The 18,859-nt window shown below is 44.7% G+C and overlaps 1 protein-coding gene across 1 annotated transcript in view; it reads right to left on the bottom strand.

Annotated features, from left to right (window-relative positions):
• STYXL2 (serine/threonine/tyrosine interacting like 2) overlaps window positions 1–17,932 on the bottom strand; it is a 127,794-nt gene extending 109,862 nt beyond the window's left edge. The window contains exon 1 of the mRNA XM_085621113.1: window positions 17,777–17,932. The gene's annotated coding sequence lies outside the window, so the exon portion shown is untranslated. The remainder of the gene's footprint in view (window positions 1–17,776) is intronic.
• Between the last annotated feature and the right edge of the window lie 927 nt (window positions 17,933–18,859).

Genomic DNA, 18,859 nt, shown 5'->3' with positions numbered 1-18,859 from the left:
GCAAGTCTTGTGCAAAGTGTAAAAAGTCAGCGGTGCAGACCAGCAAAGTCTAAGGGACTCACCCAGCGAAGGTAAGTCAGGGCAGGCCTGGAGCAACCAGGGGAGCCCTTTGGAATTGTAGAAAAGTCTTCTGGGGACCCACAAGCCAACCGGCAAGGGATCATGAAGACGCCTCAAGAGGATTCACTCAACAGGGGCCCACGGTCACTCGGGACGGGGTAGGCCTCTGATCTTCGGTGGAAATCCTGCTGGAGCACAAGTTTATAGAACATCGTGAAGGGGTTGCACTCGAAAATAATGCACGGTACCCAGGGATTGCGGTTCTTTGTCACTCGTAGGGTCCACTTGCCTCAGCGTCGCTGGGGACTCACGATGGCCTTGGAGAAGTCAGGAAATCCTCTTCCTGGGATGCAGGGACTTCGAACTCCGGCGGGAGTGGGAAAGTTTGCGACCGCTGATTGCAAGATTGGGTGCCTGCCAAGCAGGGGAGTCACTCCTTGACTCCAAGGGAGATTCTTCAGTCTTCCAGAGGTAGTGGAACGTCGAAGGTCCAGGATCTTTCTTCAGAGCGTCGTCCAGGGATATCTAGTTTGCAATGGCAAGGGTTCCCTAACTTATACTAGAAGGAAGGGAGGGACTAGCTCTATGACCCCACCTATGGGAGGGTCAGGGGAGTGGGTGACTACACCCACTTCCCTTTGTCCAGTTTCGCGCCAGAGCAGGGGCAGGTAGCCCCTGAGCCAGTTTGAACTGGTGTATGCACAGAGGAGCCTACTGCTACCCCAGTGTAGGACTTCAAGTGCACCTACCCAGCCCCAATACACTAAACCCTGTCTGGGAGGAGACCACACCTCCCTGTGACAGGATGCCTATTGTTGGGCCTCCTCCACTGCGAGTTTCGGTCATCAGCAGGAGGGCAGCCCAGTGTCTGTGACTGGTGGCATCCATTTTGTGATGCCAGGGCTCTTCAGGATTCTACCGTGTTTCCACAGTAGGTACATGTTTATCCCTCTAGAAGGGTGGGATCATACTTCCACACCAGTTACTGGTGTGGGGGTATGATTCCAAAGCGTTTGACACCAAACACGACATGTTTTGATGCAGCCATCCCAGAGTTAGCATTTACCGCGAGGTTATAATGCACTTAAGAGTATATGGTTTGACCGCATTCACAAACAGCCCCAGAGAATAGACTCTGAGAGCTGCAGAGGGGCCCTGCTCAGGCAGAGGCACCCCCTCACATGGAAACCAAGCACCCTGCCCTCAGGATTGATAGGGCCTGCCTTAGGGGTGACTGATAGGTTTAAATGTGTGTGCAGGGAGAGATATAGTGAACCTATATCTCAGTGAGGGGTGCTAACACTACCTCACCCAGGCTGCAGTAGCAGGCCTGTGGTGTCAGATTTAGTCTGCTTCCCAGGGATGGCATAATACATGCTTCAGCCCCTGGTAGGCCTGTGAAGTGCCTATGCCCTTGGTACCTAAGGGACCATATACTAGGGGCTCATAAGGTACCACAGTATCCAATCACTAGTGCACCTAATAGGCACTCCAAGTTGTTTAGAGAGAACAGAGAGGCTGGGGCCCTGGTTAGCAGGGACCCAGCCAGACTATAGCCAGAAACCAGTGTAAACATCACAAAAAAAGTGGGGGCAACATAAGGTGCAGATCCTACTCTCCTACAACCGTTCTTCCTTCAACAGATGCTCTGCACCAACCATCAAACAAGACCATCACAGTCCAGACTGGCCCTTCTTTTGCACATCCCTTCCTGCAAACATTAGTGGACTGGCAGAAGCCAATACTCAGTCCAAACTGACAAGACCTGGAACTCCATCTCTGCTCGAGTAAGAAGAATCGACACCCACTTTTAATTCTGTAGAGCTCAAAATCTTTAGCTCTTCCCATTCACATAATCATAAAACTGAAGATGATCAGCCAAATAAGTTGAAAAGTGGGTGTGCACACCTGCATATCTTCTATGTTGACCACAACACCTCATGCTGTGCAACGCTGTGCGCAGCATCATGTCTACAGCATGCCTTTCAACCTCACAAAGCGCTACCAACACCATCCAAGTAGGACAAACTACATCCAACATCCTTTCCACCATATACTCTGAAGGAATGTCCAGCAACTGATGCAAAACAGAACTCTTCATGGCCACATCAGGAGAATAAAAAACCAAATATACCAATACAACCGAATACACCATGACAAATTCATGCTTAGTGGCACTAATACAATTAAACTGTTTAAATATATATATCAGACACTGTCCTAAAAGTAGGGACTGAGCCCCTGTGCTCTTCCTAGTGTGAGGACTACCCACTGTATTTGCCATGAGGACTCCCAGGCATATCCCTGATCCTAGGGGCCATGAGAGGGTCTAACATCTTCCTCTTCAGCTAGCGAGTCGCTGCAGTACCTGCCTTCTTCGCTGCCGTGATCTACTCATACATCGGGCTGCTGCTAGTGTTCCTAGGTTGCTTGTGTTGGTGTTCAGGGAGGACCTGGCCTAGCAGTTCAAGCTGGATTGTTCCCTTGAGGAGCAGAGTCAAGACTGATTTGCATATAGCTGGGTCCAAACTGAGGTGGCATAGTGGGCAAAAAACAATGGATTGGGATGCAGCCTGAGTGATTGCCAGTGGCGGAGATTTATTCAAGCATTCCATCCATCACCTTGTTATTTTTGCATTTGACGTCTCAGCAGTAGGCAGATTGCTGATGTCTGCATCAGACTCGTATCCTCCATCACCATCCTGATTCTGTTACCGTTTATGAAAGTCCTCCGCAAGCACTTCATCAACTCGCTGGCCAGAGTGCCACAGTGCCACACAGACACACACAGGGACATTCGTTTCTTGAGCAACATCATACCACTGATGAAAATGGGACCTGGTAGAGCCTAAATCTCGCACATTCAACAGGCCAATTTCAGTGAAATAATTGGTGACAATGCAGCAGACCTGTCCTGTGTGTACAGCCATGGCCCACAAACTACCCCTTAACATGCCAAGTTCTCTTTCCAGGGTAAAGACCGGGGCCCTTCATTAACAGTACTGTAACATTTTTGTTTGCCCCCCAAGAAAACATGTTGCCGTGTAAACACAGAGGGCATATGCTTGCATTAACGAAACGAAACATAGCAGCAGATGTCCCTCTTGCAGACGTATTGTAAGGAGTCTATTGTTCCAGCATGGACGCCACATTTAGAATGAAGATGTTGGCCATCTTGGAATGGTAAATCAATGATACACTATTGACAACAACATTTTATAATGTTTTCCTGATTTAGAGGAAGTGGTCACGTGGGATGCAGAGAACTGCAGATGAAATCAGCGGCAAACAAGTGACCCATGAGCACTGCCTGGAGATTTGCATTATCGTCTTAAGAGATGTTAAAATAAAAGGAGGAGAAGCAAAGAAATTAATGAGGCCTATAAAAGGAGAAAATTGAAACATAAAGGACTAGCCAACCAGCCCTGACACTGAAGTATACTCATTTTCAGGCGTCTACATATATGCAGTCAGAAAATGCTCTTTCACAGGGCAAGAGAGTCAATGGCTGATGTGGACTGAACCATTACCTCATGCAGTACGTTGTCCTGGATAGAAGCGGAGTGTAAATGACAAACAGACCAATGGCAGAATAGAGCTGAACCAAAGACCTTCCATGTGGATATGTAGGTATATATATATATATATATGGAAGGATGGATTATTAAATGACTTTCTCTGTTTCAAGATTCTAGCAGACAGCTAAGAAGAGATTCTAGCAAGAATTATTACAATGCAAATCTACTACCCCTAGGGTTTGCAAGTGGTGGTAAACAACACCTACATCCTTCCCTACAAAGTTAATCTGTGACATTTCATTTAACAAACTACCTATCTGTAGGCTTTAATACAGAGAAATACCAATTCACCCGTAAATGCCTATTGACTTTAACATTTGCTCTTACAATCAATATGTCAACCCTACTGCATCAATCATAATTTTTCAATAATAAAATGATCAGGCCTTTGACATCGGAAATATATTTTTCTAGTGAACCAATCAGGTCTCTAGGTAGTATCATTGGCTTGTCACCATAACCAACTCAAACTTACCATGTTGGTTATAAGCCACAAAGCAACCATCAGGTATGCAATAATAACATTACAATATTTGCACAATGCAGTTGCCGAACCAATTTATAATCTCTACTAATACAGTCTAACAAGGATTACCATAGTATACATTATCGATCCCATGGTATGTTTGGGTGGGTCACCTACATCAAACGCCTACTAAGGCAATCCGCAAGATTTCACGTAACAGAATTCCCTCCTACTGCCTCTAGCACGAAAGAATAGCAATTCACCCATAAAAGCCTATTGCCTTTTACACATGCTTTTCATAATAACTAAGTAAGTCCTACTTGGTTTGTCCTAACTTTCCCCCATAAACAGATCACACCTAAGGAATCTGACACAACGTTTCCCAGTGAACTGATACCCTTTACCAATGGCTGGAAACTATATACGTCCCAAGCCTATGGAAATATGCAGAAGCTGGCAACCATTAGGCATACGTTTATAAAATTACAAATAGGTACAAAATTACAGTTGGAAAAACAATGTATATCCCCTCTCAATCACCACAGACAAATTCTGCTCTTGGGGTTTGACAGAGTGGGTGACCAACACCAGAACCCTCACCTATTATGATAATCCCTGAGATTACGAGTAACCAATACCTTTCTACCGCCTGTGACTTAATGCTACAGCAACTCACTGTTGGAGGCCTTCTGGGTGTACCATTTGCTTCTCACTATACATAAGCCAGGCCTACTGGCTTTGCAATAACTTTTCATAAAAAACAGGCCAGACCTGTGGCATTGGACATAACATCTCCCTGCACATCAACCAAGCATAGAGCTTTTATCATTGGCGTTTGACTAAAACGAACTCCACCAACACCAATTCAAGTCTTCTGTACAGAGCGTAAAATTTCTACAAAGCACCCAGCCAGCATACACCGGCATAACATTAGCTCCGGCAGCCCCCACAGTGCGGCGTGGCCCCCTTCAACACTGTGCATGGGTGGCGGGGCCCTAGCTTGAGAGCTACTGGCTGGGTCTGGAGCATGGGGGGCCCTCCATGTACTTTGCAGCGGGCCCCCTTAAGTTTTGTTACGCCACTGAGAGCTCACAGTCATAAAAGTACAAATGTATACAAAGTTACAGTTGGCGAGGGAAAACGCTATCTCTGCAAAGAGAGCCATAATGAAGATTATTGTAGCTCATGTCGTCTATCCTTGAGGTTTGTTCGTGTGAAATACTAACAGCAAACCCCTTGCCCATGATGGTACTCTGTGAAATTTCATGTGTCAAAAATACATGCCTACTGGCTTTAGCAGCGTAATAACGATCCATCCTTAAAATCCCGCTCTCTTTAACACATGCCTTTCACAATAAGTGTGTCAAGCTTATTGGCTTTGGTATAACATTTTATAATAAATCCCTCTCGAAGACAGACTACCGGATGACTACTTACCCAAGCAAGCATTTTCAATGCAATCGGTCTCGCATTAGTGAATGTTTGAGCAATTCGTGTTGCAAATGTTAATGTTTTCGGTTTATTTTTGTTAAAAAATATACTACCAGTAGCATAAGTAATAAATTAAAAGGAATGAAGCAGTGGAAGGGTGCACTAACATAACCTGTTACTAGGTGTTCTTGTGGAGTTGTAAATGCACCTTTATTGGCTTTATAAGGTACTGCACCCTTAATGCAATTATAAAGAGAAAGATTGCATTAAGGCTGCAATACCTCATGTGGCAAATAGAGGTCCCTTTATAACTCCACAGGGAAAATTAGTCATCACTCCATTTAGGTACTTTTACAACAAACCTATGCCTAAATACCTTTGTTGCAAATATTAGCAACTATGTAACTGTTATAACAAATACAGTGTAATGTATTCCTTTTGACACAAGTAATAGCAGGGTTTGATGGTTTAGGGGAGTAATGCGGCCAGCGTAGGGGCCTGTGCTTGACCTTAAGGTCACATGTTCAAATCCCAGCGTGTTGACTGAGCCTTTTAATCTCCTGACGTTGATACAATAAGTACTGTTGGGTAATATTAAATCTGGGTAATATGCCCACTGGTGAATATAAGTTTTATTAATGCAGATTATATAAAAACTGCTGCAAAGATTAGGAATTTAATTTATTAGTCTCTCGCTGCTCGAGCAGTGTCGCGCACTGCAACGCAGGCGCGAGACCTTAAAACTCCACGCATCAAAACTAATAAACATACATGGCTGCATTTCTGTGGAATTCTTTTTTCAGGTAGCACTTTCTTATGTGTAATTAGATCACCTGGCACTCTGTTATAGAGAGCGTTATCATGCAGGGATCTGCAATGGAGTTGGGTAATGCTAGCGCCTATATTAAGCGTGTGATGTGTGATAAATATACATTATTAACCCGAGGGATTTCCAGCACTCAATATTATCACACATGCCTCTACCAGGCATGCTATTATCCTATGCAGGGCACTATCGTGCATAATATCACTGCAGGGCTCAACAGTTCACACTATCATTATAGGTTCTACGCTTTCATGCACAACAGTTCCATGCAGGCATCTATGGGCGACAATGTTATCCCACACACGGCTATATCATGTGCAATATCACCATATACTCAGGGCAATAGTGATACAGAGGGTTCTGTCAGGCACAATGTTGTCTTAAAGGGCTACATCGTGTGCGATATTAGTATAGCTTTAGGGCTTTTCATGCACAGGGATATACATCATGGGTCTGTGGTGCAAAGTGTAATTTACAGGGCACCAAATACACAACCTGAACAGAAACTGGGCTCTACCATGCAGAATGTTATCCTGCAGAGCGCCAACGGGCACCAAGGCACAGTGTTACCATACAGGACTCCACCAGACACAGTATTATAATACTGGATGCCACCGGGCAATGAGGCAGTGTTATCATACAGGACCCAGTCGGGCAATGAGGCACAGTATTATCACACAGGACTCCGCAAGGCACTAGGGCACAGTATTATCACAAATGTCCCCACCAGGCTCGGCACAGCATTGTCATCATACAGGATTTATCCAGTGTTATCGCACAGGACTCCACCGGGCAGTGAGGCACAGTGCTATCATACAGGACTCCTCCCAGGCACAGTGTTATCCGTACAAAATGGAAATACAAGGTTCCACCATGCGAAGCAATTCGAAACAGGGTCTACCATGTGAAGATATTGGTAGACATGGTCCAGTCCAGTAAACTGTTTCCATGCCTGACTCCATCAGGCGCAGTATTATCATACAGCACCCAGGATTCCACCAGACACAGTGTGAGTTACATGGGTCTGCCGTGCCGTGCAAAATACGACCACACAGGGTTGGGTTCCGTCGGACACGGTATTGTGCTACAATGTATTACCACGCAAATTATGCCCACACCGGGTTCAAAATATGAGCACAGCGGGTTCAGTCGGACACAGTATAGGGCCACGTGGCTTTATCGTGTAATATATATGATCACAGCGGGTTCAGTGGAATACAGTAGTAGTATGATACATGGCTTTACCATGCAAAATATGACACCACAAGGTTCAGTCAGGCCCAGCCCTGTACTAACTACATGTCTCTACCATAAAAAAAACTTGAGCAAAGAGAGTTCAGTCAGACCCAACAATATTGTACAGGGCTCTATGAAACTTTATTATATGAAATGCAGCACCGCGAGCGCTGTTATTGAATGGGGCTCTATCGAGCAAAGCCCAGCAGTGCAAACACATATGATACGGTGATCTCTCGGAAACACTTTTATCGTGTAAAAGGGCTTTATTATTAAACACGACTCAACTGTCAATGGTGCTTACTACTGTGCAGCATGTCTCTAGAATTGTGATTTTCGATGCACCACTGAGTTACTAACTACAAATAGATAGTGCGTTATTATACTGTGAAATATACTTCACAGGCACACGTGTGGTAAGAGACCTGCAGCTCATTGTATTTAACACTATTCCGATTTATAGCGCTAACCAGGCGCTATTTGACGACTGAACACGTTTTTGAAGTTGAGTGTGTTGTCCTTGCACTTGGCGCTACGGGGGTCCTATTAATGACTGTTTACTGGGGCACTTACACTGTTTTAGGACTGGAAATAGAGCCACCATGTCCATGTTGCGCTTTCACCACTTAACGTCACACACATAGTTATCATTTAATTATTCAGATTAACAATAGTACACTCTTGATTCTCAAGCGGGGAATTTCGTGCCGCGTTTTTAAGGCACTTCACCACCATAGACGGGTGTTAATCGGGCGTCGTGTCATCTCTAAAAGCAGGTTTAGCAGTCACTTTAATATCAATAAATACGGTTTATAGGGCACTGTCTGATGATTAAACGGGACTTTTTTTTTTGGCATGGCACGGCTGGGGTTTATGGGCAGTATTTTTTTGTTTAAAGTGGTCTCTGCTATGCACTTTATTACCATTAAACATGTGTTAGGTGATGTGTGTCCCCCACCGAGCAGACAAACTACTGATGAGGCTCATGTAACCCCCTAAACGCTAGGAAACACTGTTTGAAACATGTATTGAATTATGTAATCTGTGACCGATAGTAACTGAAGTCGCCTGCCACTGAATATCTGCTGTATGACAGTCGAATTGGTTTAATAAAAAGAATTAAAAAAAAAAAAAACATGTGTTTCGGGTCCTTCATAATCAATAAAGGTCCTTCGCTCAGGTGCTTAGTGCACATACAACACGTGTGTGCCGGGCTCTGCTTATCAATAAACTGGCACGCACTGGGCACTCTCCGCCCGGCAGAAAGCTGTGTAATGGCGTCATTTCATTTCCCCAAAACACGTGATGTAAACTCGTTTTTGTTATCAAACAGCTGGGCATCAGTGTGCAGTTTCAGTAAATATGGCAGGCCCGTGCCCCGTATTAGAATTAAATTTGTGGTTAGTGGACAATTCATTAGCAAACAGGTGTTAACCGAAAAGTTTTGTGATCAACCAACAGGGCTGGGACATGTCACGAAGTGTCGGCCATTTGGCGGCACTTTAATGTGGGTGCCCGTCACATGACTGTGCATGAATGAACATGGCTCCTTTACATGACTCTGACGTGAATCCACACTCCAGGCCTTACAAATATGCAAGCGCGAGGCACTTCAACATTACAGAGCAGGCTGGCAGGCGTCTCTTCGCCCTTGTGTCCGAGTGTAACAAGCACTACATTATCTTCACACTACCACGTATGAGGCGCCTCACCTTTGAACCTCACTTTTTTGTCTCGGGCACCTCTTAAAATGTGTGCTTCGCATCACCATTACCACAGGTGTGCATAAGGCACCCCATCACCATCGCACACGTGTTCAGCAGGCACTTCATCACCATTAAACGAGTGAGACCCGTCGCTTGGGTATCATTCAACATGTGTGTATCACTTTGTCACCATTAAATGTGTGTGAGCAGGCGTGGACACATCGCTATGAGCGTGTGTGCATTCGGCCCTTCGTCGTAAGCAATTGTGAACCAGGCCTTTCCCAACAGGTGCTTCAGAACCATTAAACAACTGTGCTTGAAGCACTACACTACAATGTAACATGTCTATCGAGTGCTTCATCGTCATGAAACAGGCATGTATCATGCACTTCATTGCCAATAAATGTGTGTATAATTCACTTCTTCACAATTAATGGTGTGTACATGAGATTTTGTCACTAATAAACATGAGTGTGCGTGTGCATAGCAGGCACCACCTGAACGCCATTAACCACAAGTGTATCAGCATTTCATCATCCTTGCGTGTGTGTACCAAACGTTTCATCTCCGTGTAGCAGGCATTTTATGATCGTTAATAATGCGTATATCCGGCACACATTACCGTCACACTTATGTCTGTCAGGTACTTCATCGCTATTGAACATGTGCATCAGGCATTTCATCATCCTTGGCATGTGTGTACCATGCATTTTATCTCTGTGTGTCAGGCGTTTTATCATCGTTGACCATGCGTATATCAGGCACGTCATCAGCGTCACACATATGTTTGTCAGGCCCTTCTTCACCATTGAACGTGTGCATCATGCGCTTCATCAACCTTCGCATGCGGGTGCCATGTGCTTTTCTATCGCTATTAAATATATGTGCATCAGGCATTTCATCATGCTTGGCATGGGTTTACCATGCACTTCATCTCTGTGTGTAAGGCATTTTATCATCACTGACGATGCGTATATCAGGCACGACATTACATTTACACATATGTTTGCGAGGCACTTTGTCGCCATTGAACATGTGCATCAGGCATTTCAGCATCCTTGGCATATGTGTACCATGCGCTTCATGTCTGTGTGTCAGGCATTTCATCATCACTGACCAGGCACGACATTAGCGTCACACGTATGTTTATCAGGCACTTCTTCACCAGTGACCGTGTGCATCAGTCCCTTCGGCCCCGTTACTCTCCGGTGTATTATTAAACAAGTACTCATTGCACACTTCCTTATCAGTGAACAAGGCTCGCCCGTGCACTTTATTCTAATTAAAGGTCGCTTTCTGCCGGGCTCTCGGTGTGCACTTTATTAGCATTAAACAGCGGGATTTGCCCGGCTCTATTACTCGATTAGGCAGGCACCGGTGTGCACTTTACCGTCTCCATCAAATATGGGTTTGTCATGCACATTGACGCCTGTTCAAAACTTTATTTACCATGTGCTATTTACATGCCCCACACATTTGCCAGAAAAGATATAGAACAAATTAAAGACGCGAGCAAACACCCAAACATTTACATAAGAGACAAATACTCGAAGAAATCAACCAACAGAAGAAATAGGTATGCCACAAACTAAATCTCAAAAAGAAACCAGCCAAAAAAAAACCCAGATGCAAACTTCAAAACAAGCTTAAAAGACACACTCACAAAACAGAGCGCACCTTTGTGGTCCGTTAGCCAGGGGTTCCGGATTAGTTGCTTCCCTGTAAAATGGATCTAAAAACAGAAGAAGCCCGCGAGTGCTGTGCGCGAGTGCTGCGTGCGCGCGCCACAGGGAGACATGTGGTTTCAATTATCGCACCCGTGCCTGGGCACGATAATTGAAACCACATGACGGCCTGGTGCGCGTACTAGACACCAATAGGCCATGGGCGGAGCAACGCGCCCGCCTTTGGCCATTGTGTGATGTCTTAAATGAAAACACAAACGGAAAGGCCAATCGCGTAACACAAAAGAAAAGGCACACGCACGACCATGAACAATTTCTAGGTACATTTTCAAACCCCCTACAAAAGTTCTTGCGCTGCGCGAGCAGTGCTACGCACTGCAACGCCAGGCGCGAGACCTACAAAGCGATCTCACTTACATACCAGAAACTGTTAAATAACTCCCCTGATGCTCTGACTCGACTGAGAGATATCTGGGAGGGATCTGGGAGGTTTGGAGGAGGATGAGTGGCCCGAGGCCTCGGCTCCCTCGCGTGAGGAGGCCATTCGCTCGCGCTTTGATCTCATACAGCTTAAGATCCTTCATAGGTGTTACTACGCAGCCACAACACTAGTGAAAATGGGTAAAATCGATGTAGCACTCTGCCCCAAGAAATGTGGACAAGAAAGCATGTTTTATCATGTGATATGGAGCTGCCCAGTGCTCCAGGGGTATTGGGTGGTGGCGGGGGTTGACTGCCTATCGAGTGTATGTGTAGGTGAGTTGGAGCGCTCGGCAAAACGGTGTCTCTTGAACATTAGGGGTAAAACAGATCCCACCCGCATGGACTGCCTCTGGGCTACGCTGGAACTGATGGTGGCCAAACGCAACATGGCCATGCTTTGGGGAGCTGACACTGTACCACAGCTAAGTGACTGGAAGAGGGATATGGACTGGGGAATGCAGGCGGAAAAGGCAATCTTTGAAAGTAGAGGTTGTCCGAACAAATGGATCAAGATATGGGGGAACTGTAATGCCAGTTGGGGAAACCTGTGCCCTCCTGTTGTAAGCGCTTCTCATAATGTGTGGGACTGGGGAAGACTGGATGTTTTTTGCTGATTAAAGAGTTGCTGGGGATGGGGCAGGTTACGGGGAAACATGAGAAGTTACTTGGAAACTTACTCCTACTTGCCAATGTACCTCTTTAACCATCATGCTTGTACCAAATGTCAACTGTTTTCTTTTGGTTTCATGTAAATAAAAATAACTATTTAAAAAAAAAAAAAATTATAATAACCAGATCAACCCTCTAAAATGTGGGATGACTTTTCCCAGTGAACCATTGAAAGATTTACCCTTTACTATTGGATTTACACCTTAAGCAACACTGGCCTAATTAAGTGCACAAAAACCATCACACACACAGTTATAAAATTACAAATATGTAGAAAAATACAGCTTGCAACCCCACTGAACAGGGCCTAATCATCACAGTGAAAATCCACAGGGTTTGTGAGAGCTGGAGGCCAACGCCAAAGCCCTTGCCAAGCCTCGATGAACTGTAAGATTACATGTAGCAAAACACCTATTGGTGGACTTTAATATGGGGTAGTAACAATCCACCCTTAAATACCTATTGACTTAAACATATGCTTTTCACAATAAATAGGTTGGGCCTAGTGCCTTTATCGTAACGTTATACTAAACAGATCAGGCCTATGGCCTTGATCATTTCTTGTCACCACAAACTCAGTTCTGTATCGAGTATAAACTTACCACAAGCCAAAGCTTGCAATAAGAACAGTCTTTTTTAGTAAAATCACAGAAATTCAGCCCAATCAAGTCCTGTTCTCAGGGGATCCAACATGTAGGTGGAGCCTAAGCCCCTCTCTCTTTAGGACTGTGAAAGTTGTTTTTTCGTTAATCACATAAATTCAGGCAAACTTTGATCTATCAAGTCAAACCTAAAAATCCATGTAGATTAGTGTATCTCTGGGCATCCCATAATGCTCTGAAACACGAATCTAAAGTCAATGATGGAAGGGGAGAGTGCTGGGACTGCAATACATTCCTCGTGGCTGCCATCCTCCCACCTGTGCTGCTGCCAGGGAAAGGAAAACCCAGTAAATGATCTCGTTATCTAAGACACTTTAATAGCATTGCACATTGCAGTGTCATGTGTGTGCCCTTGAAAGTTCAAGCTCAGGTAGCTAGATAAATAAACAAAATGATCACAGCTGTGTGGAGGGCAAACACATTTATATAGAAGCACGCAACGTCTGCCCAAACAAAACATGTGCTCCTGGCTCCCAAAATGTAGGCAGAGCCAAAGCCGCTCTCATGGTGATTCTCACATAATTGTCTGGCGACAGATGCGCTGTCAAGCCAGACCATAAAAAACAGAGGTGGGTCTGCAAGGGGCACTGCCACACAGTACTGCCAAAACTACAAAACCACCCCCTGATTCAATCTCACAGCATCCTTCCACTTCAGCCCCCAACACTCAAAACTCTGTACTCCTTCCTTCAAGCCGAGCACTATCAAAGGTGTCAGATTAGGGGCACCTGCACAGACTGTATCTGCCTCTATCTTAGATGGCATTCTGTTTAACACTATTACCAAGAACTCTCTAAAGTTCTGCTTGTTTACCAGGGACCTCAAAACCTCCAACATCAAAGTAGTCCTACAGAATCGAGACGTCTAAACTCCTGATCCATCCAGCTTCAGACCCTTAGCTATTGAACTCTTCATGGGCAAAATCACTGAACATCGGCCTCCCCCAGATCCCCGACTCCCTTGAAGAAAACAGTCTCCACTCGACTGCCTCTCTCGAAAAACAACATTGATTCAAACGGCTTTTCCTCTTTCTCTGCAGCACCTTCCTCTTCCGTCGCTGGCGTCCCACAAGGTTTCACCATTGTGCCTCCCCCCCACCACGTCCCACAGCTCTATAGTGAACCATATCAGATCCTTCAACCTGAACTACTCCAGCTACACTGAGAACATACAGGTGATCCCAAAACTGAAACACCCTTTGGATGTGGATTCTTGTGCCATCAATCAATCAATCAATCAATCAAGTGGCTTGTAAAGCACGACTACTCACCCGAAATGGTCTCAAGGCGGGGGTGGGGTGGACTGCAGATCTGTCGCAAGGCATTGTGGTTCAGTCGTAGAGGCAGGTCTTGAGGTACTTCCTGAATTGGGGCAGTGATGCCTCTAAGCAACAGTGGGCAGTTAAAATGCTACCACCTCATGTCGAACACGTCAAAAACCGAGATTCTCACATCTGGAACGTGGACTACCCATCATCCACCTCCCTCTACACTCTGCCAACCCTTCACATCTTTCCACATCTGGGGTTCACACACAGAGTGAAAAGCACCATTGCCTTTGTCCTCTTGTCACTAGATTACCCCAATACGGTGTACCCTCCTGGCTCCAGCGAATCCAGAGCATCATCATTGTGACCTTTGTGCATCCCGACATTTTTGGAGATGGTCTCCGTCTATACCCACGACCCGGACCCGCCGTTTTGTTTGACCTCTGTTCCGTTCCTTTTTCCCTCCCGAATCCCCCTGATGACTCTCGATCGTTTTTCTCTTTTTGCTGGACTGCCGTAAATGTATATATATGTATTATATAATTGTCCAGCCCAATCGCTGTTAAAATGTAATCCTGTGTGAACTTACTATTTGTATATATAGAACTCCGACCACTAGTATATGCAGTAGACCTTTGTACTTACTACCACTCCTCTGTGATCTTAGAGTTTATCTGTTTGTATCTCTTCCTTAAGTGACTTTACAACTTGTACATTTGCATTTTTTTCTGTTTGTACCTCTTATGTAACTCATGTAATCCAAAGTCCTTATGTAACACAAGTGGTTCTTTTGTAAAGCGCTCTAACACCTTCGGGGAATGTTCGCGCTATATAAAAATCGCATTAAATAAATAAATAAAATAAATAAATAAATCATCAAACAACTTCCACACCTTTGCAAACTCACATACACCCCTTCAAGCCGTGCAAGCTCTTCATTGGCTGACAGCGACAAGAAGGATCTCATTCAACGCTCTCCGCATCACACGTCAGACATGCCTTGGCTGAGGGCGAGCTTCGTTCAACTCAAAATGAGCACCTACCACCATAAAGGACTCTCCGATCCAGGCTGGTCTCACTCCAGACTATCCCTTTATGCAGGAAAACTGGCGTTTGTGGTACATTTCTCTCTGTACTGATGGTCCAGATCTGGAACTCTCTCGGCAAGGACCCTCCATAACCACCTAAAAGTGTAGAAAGCTGCAAAGACCAGGCTGATGCCAACTTGATCTGTCATTGCCTGGTTCTGACATGAATATTGTATATAGCGGAAGGTACAACTCTCTGTCCGACACGTTTCTGCGTCACTTCATGCCTTCGCGCAACTGCAACCTCGTCGGACAAGATTATTCACATGCACCAGGTCACGCACTTCACACACTCTGGTGATGTGTTAAGGATAATCTTAAGGAAGTTTTTGTACGTGACTTGCAAATATGTTGTGCTGTTTGTAATCCGTGCTTACGGGGTTTGAACCCTGTTGACTTGTGGCATATCCAGCTCTTATCATATTGGATATTGTTTGATTTTTCAAAAAGAAAATTATATGCTCCTCCGTTAGATCACCTATTACTCAATAGGAATATTTATGGCCCAGTGGGGATTATATCTGTGCAATACAAAGGTGTGATATGTATGAAGTTTAGAAATAGGAAACATAATGTTTTCTGTATATTATGTAATTCTGTGATACCCACTTTCATGGTGAATTGATACATTTGGGTCTGTATATTTGGGTTATGATGGTTTAATGGTAAATGTTATGTTTTATGTATTTTGCGGCCCAGTCCTAGTGAAGGATGAAATGCCTTGGTTGGGCTGATCAAGATCTTATAAATAAAACAAGAACATTACAGACAAAAATACAAAAATTATGGAACAGAAATTAATATTTGATTCGTTTGGATCGATGGATGAAGACTGAAGGTTTTTCAGACTCTATGGGCAGGTGAAACTGGGTTTGAAGTTACTGCTCTTAGAGTCCTCCCCTTTATGTTATATATTGTGTGCATTTTAGCGCTAATAAAGGGTTATTTGTCAGTGGAACCTCAAGGAGTGAAGTACCACACACTGACACTCTGGAGTCTCTTAGACCAAGGCGGTGGGACAGGAACACAACTGCCAAGAATGTGTAAGTATTTAACAGACACCATTGCTGCACGGGTAGGTGGCTACTCTTGCCTCGTGCCGGATGGACACCACTACAACAACAGGGAGGAAGGACGGGTCCATCTCTGGCCACCGACTTTCCTGCTTTACCAAGGGCAGGCCTGCGTTTCTTTTTAAAATGCCTAGATGTTTTTTGTTGCACCCGCCTCTGAAAATGTTTCAGTGGAACTCAGTGGCTAGTATTATTTGTCCCCATGTTTCGAAATGTCCCTCCTTGATTTCTCAAATGTTGACAAGAATGTGCTGAGCCAAACCACAGTCTTGAGAAATAACATGTGTTACTATTACCCAACCTGGTGGCCCTCCTTTTATCCCTCCTGCACCTATGAATCAGGTCGCATGAAATTCGATCCTGCAGATTGCTGCAGCAGGTGCATGAACCCACCGAGGTGCCTTCGGGCCTCATTAGTATTTAACTGCCTATGAAAGCTTAATGGCGGTTCACAGAGACGGTTCTAGGCACAGAATAGCAGGAAAAGACTATCATATAATGTGGGCCGATTGTGCAAATCACGGGGTGCAACATATATGTACCAGCGCATATGAAATGAAAATAGAGGTTTTGCGCTTTGTTTAATTTTGTTAAGCTGTGACACGGCAACTTTATCATGATCTACACGCATATTCTATTTACTTCCCTTATTTGTTTTACTGTATATATATATATAGTCTATACAGTCCACTATTTATTGTACATCGCGTTCTTACAGTTTCCACATCTATTTGTAACGCGTTATTTGAATGTCGGTTTGTAAAATTACTTTTAAAGCGCCTTGACACTTCTAGGGTCTACTTCGCGCTATGTTAAACACCAAATAAGTAACGATGCTGGTATATCACGACATGCGCACTTTACGCATCAATCACAAGAAAAAGGACCTGGGATCTCAGACAATAGTAAATTACACACGCGCTTAAGAGTCAAACTTTAACGCACCGCGGAATTTACACATCTAAATCCAGTTCTTTCTGAATCGGGCACAGTTTTCGTCCAGAATTACTAAAAGGGGCCGACATATGGGAAGAGATTTAAGGAAAACTCCTGGGTATTTAATTTATATTGAAGGGGAGAAAGTCTGAAGCTAGAGAAAGGCCATTTTACGTTGCCCAAATCTGGAGTCTAAGCCACACTCTTCTGCGTCGCGCTGCATTTTGAGGTGAATCTCCTAAGAGTTATCAGGGCCGCTGATTCATTCTTCCAATGGCGGGACCTGAGCTCGCGGCTATTTTTAACGCTATTTTTATTTTGTGCGCCTGCGACCCTCTTTTACATCTATTACCTTTGAGCACGTCTTCTAAAAAGTTTTAATTAACCGGCATGAAGGTTCATTTCCTGACGCCCCATAACACCCCCTTTTCTGTCCCCTTCAGGGCTCCTGGTCAGGGGGGTCTCTCCAGAGACAACACAGCCAGGATTGTGCCCGCAGCAGCCCCCAGCAGCTGCTCCGGGATGTCTGTCCTGCTCAGATCACAGCCTGCCCATAGCAGGCCACGACACTGAAGCGGGCATTAATACTCGATAAATACCCATCACTCACCTCCAGCGCCTCGAACGGTACCCCGATACTTCGAGCTGTGTGCTCCCCGACAGCGGCCGGTGAAGGGATCCGGTGTAAGGTAGCGGCCTCCGACCTCAAGGCGTCCCTAGGCTCTCCCCGTGGCTTCCCTCGCAGGCACTGACGCGTCACCGGCTCCTTTCTAAATTTAGGCCCAGGCCGGCATTGGCTGTTTGTGTCCCCGCACAGGAATGTGATGGCTCATTCAGGGTGACGTCTTATCACTCCCAGAGCCTAGCTCCGGGGCACCTGCGCCCCCCTCTATCTTAAACACATACTTTGTTTTTATTCCCACAACTCGGTACTTTTATAATATATGGGGGAAGTACTGCCAGCTGGTTATGGTTAATCAAAGAGGAGTTCTGTAACCTAGAGAAAAGAGGCCGAAGGCCAAACTCCTTTATAAGGTCAGGATACTCCGGTATGGTTAGCAATATCTTTGTAATGAGTGTTAGGGGGTAATTTATTCCTTATAATACATGGGCACACCGTCATTTTTCACACAAACATCTTAAATGATTGGTGTTTGTCTCTTTCATTTGAAAGAGACAGGATGTTGGCAATCATGAAGAATACAAGAAGAGTCGCTAGTGCAAAATATAAGACACCAAAAACAGATATTTGTTGCAAAAATGTATTAGAATCATAACCTAATACAACAACAGCGATGAGGGCTTTGCACGCGTGCACTAGTCACAATATAAATTATTCTAGTAGTTTTGGTGTTTACTCTCAGTGGTCCACCGCTTCAGGCCACTATTTCATAGAACAAAATGATAATTTAAGTGAAAGGGGCGTCTTCTCAGTATCACACACTATATCAATACTTGAATTACAAATGTCCAAAGAACAATCGACAGGCCATGTTCCAAGTGTAAAGCAAAAAAATGTTTTCACTTTAATTCCAGTACATCCAACAAAACATATTTTATGTTTGCTATACAACGATCTCGACAGCCTACGCGTTTCGTCCTTTGCTGGACTTCATCAGGGCTAATTTGTCGTATTTGTCTGTATTTAGTTGTATTTTCTTTTCCTCACTTCGTCTCTCTTCCTCACTGTATT

This window comes from Triturus cristatus, chromosome 8 (genome assembly GCF_964204655.1).
Source record: "Triturus cristatus chromosome 8, aTriCri1.1, whole genome shotgun sequence".
Classification (NCBI taxonomy): domain Eukaryota; kingdom Metazoa; phylum Chordata; class Amphibia; order Caudata; family Salamandridae; genus Triturus; species Triturus cristatus.
The sequence above is the reverse complement of the archived record's forward strand: the minus strand, read 5'-3'. Positions and strand labels throughout refer to the sequence as shown.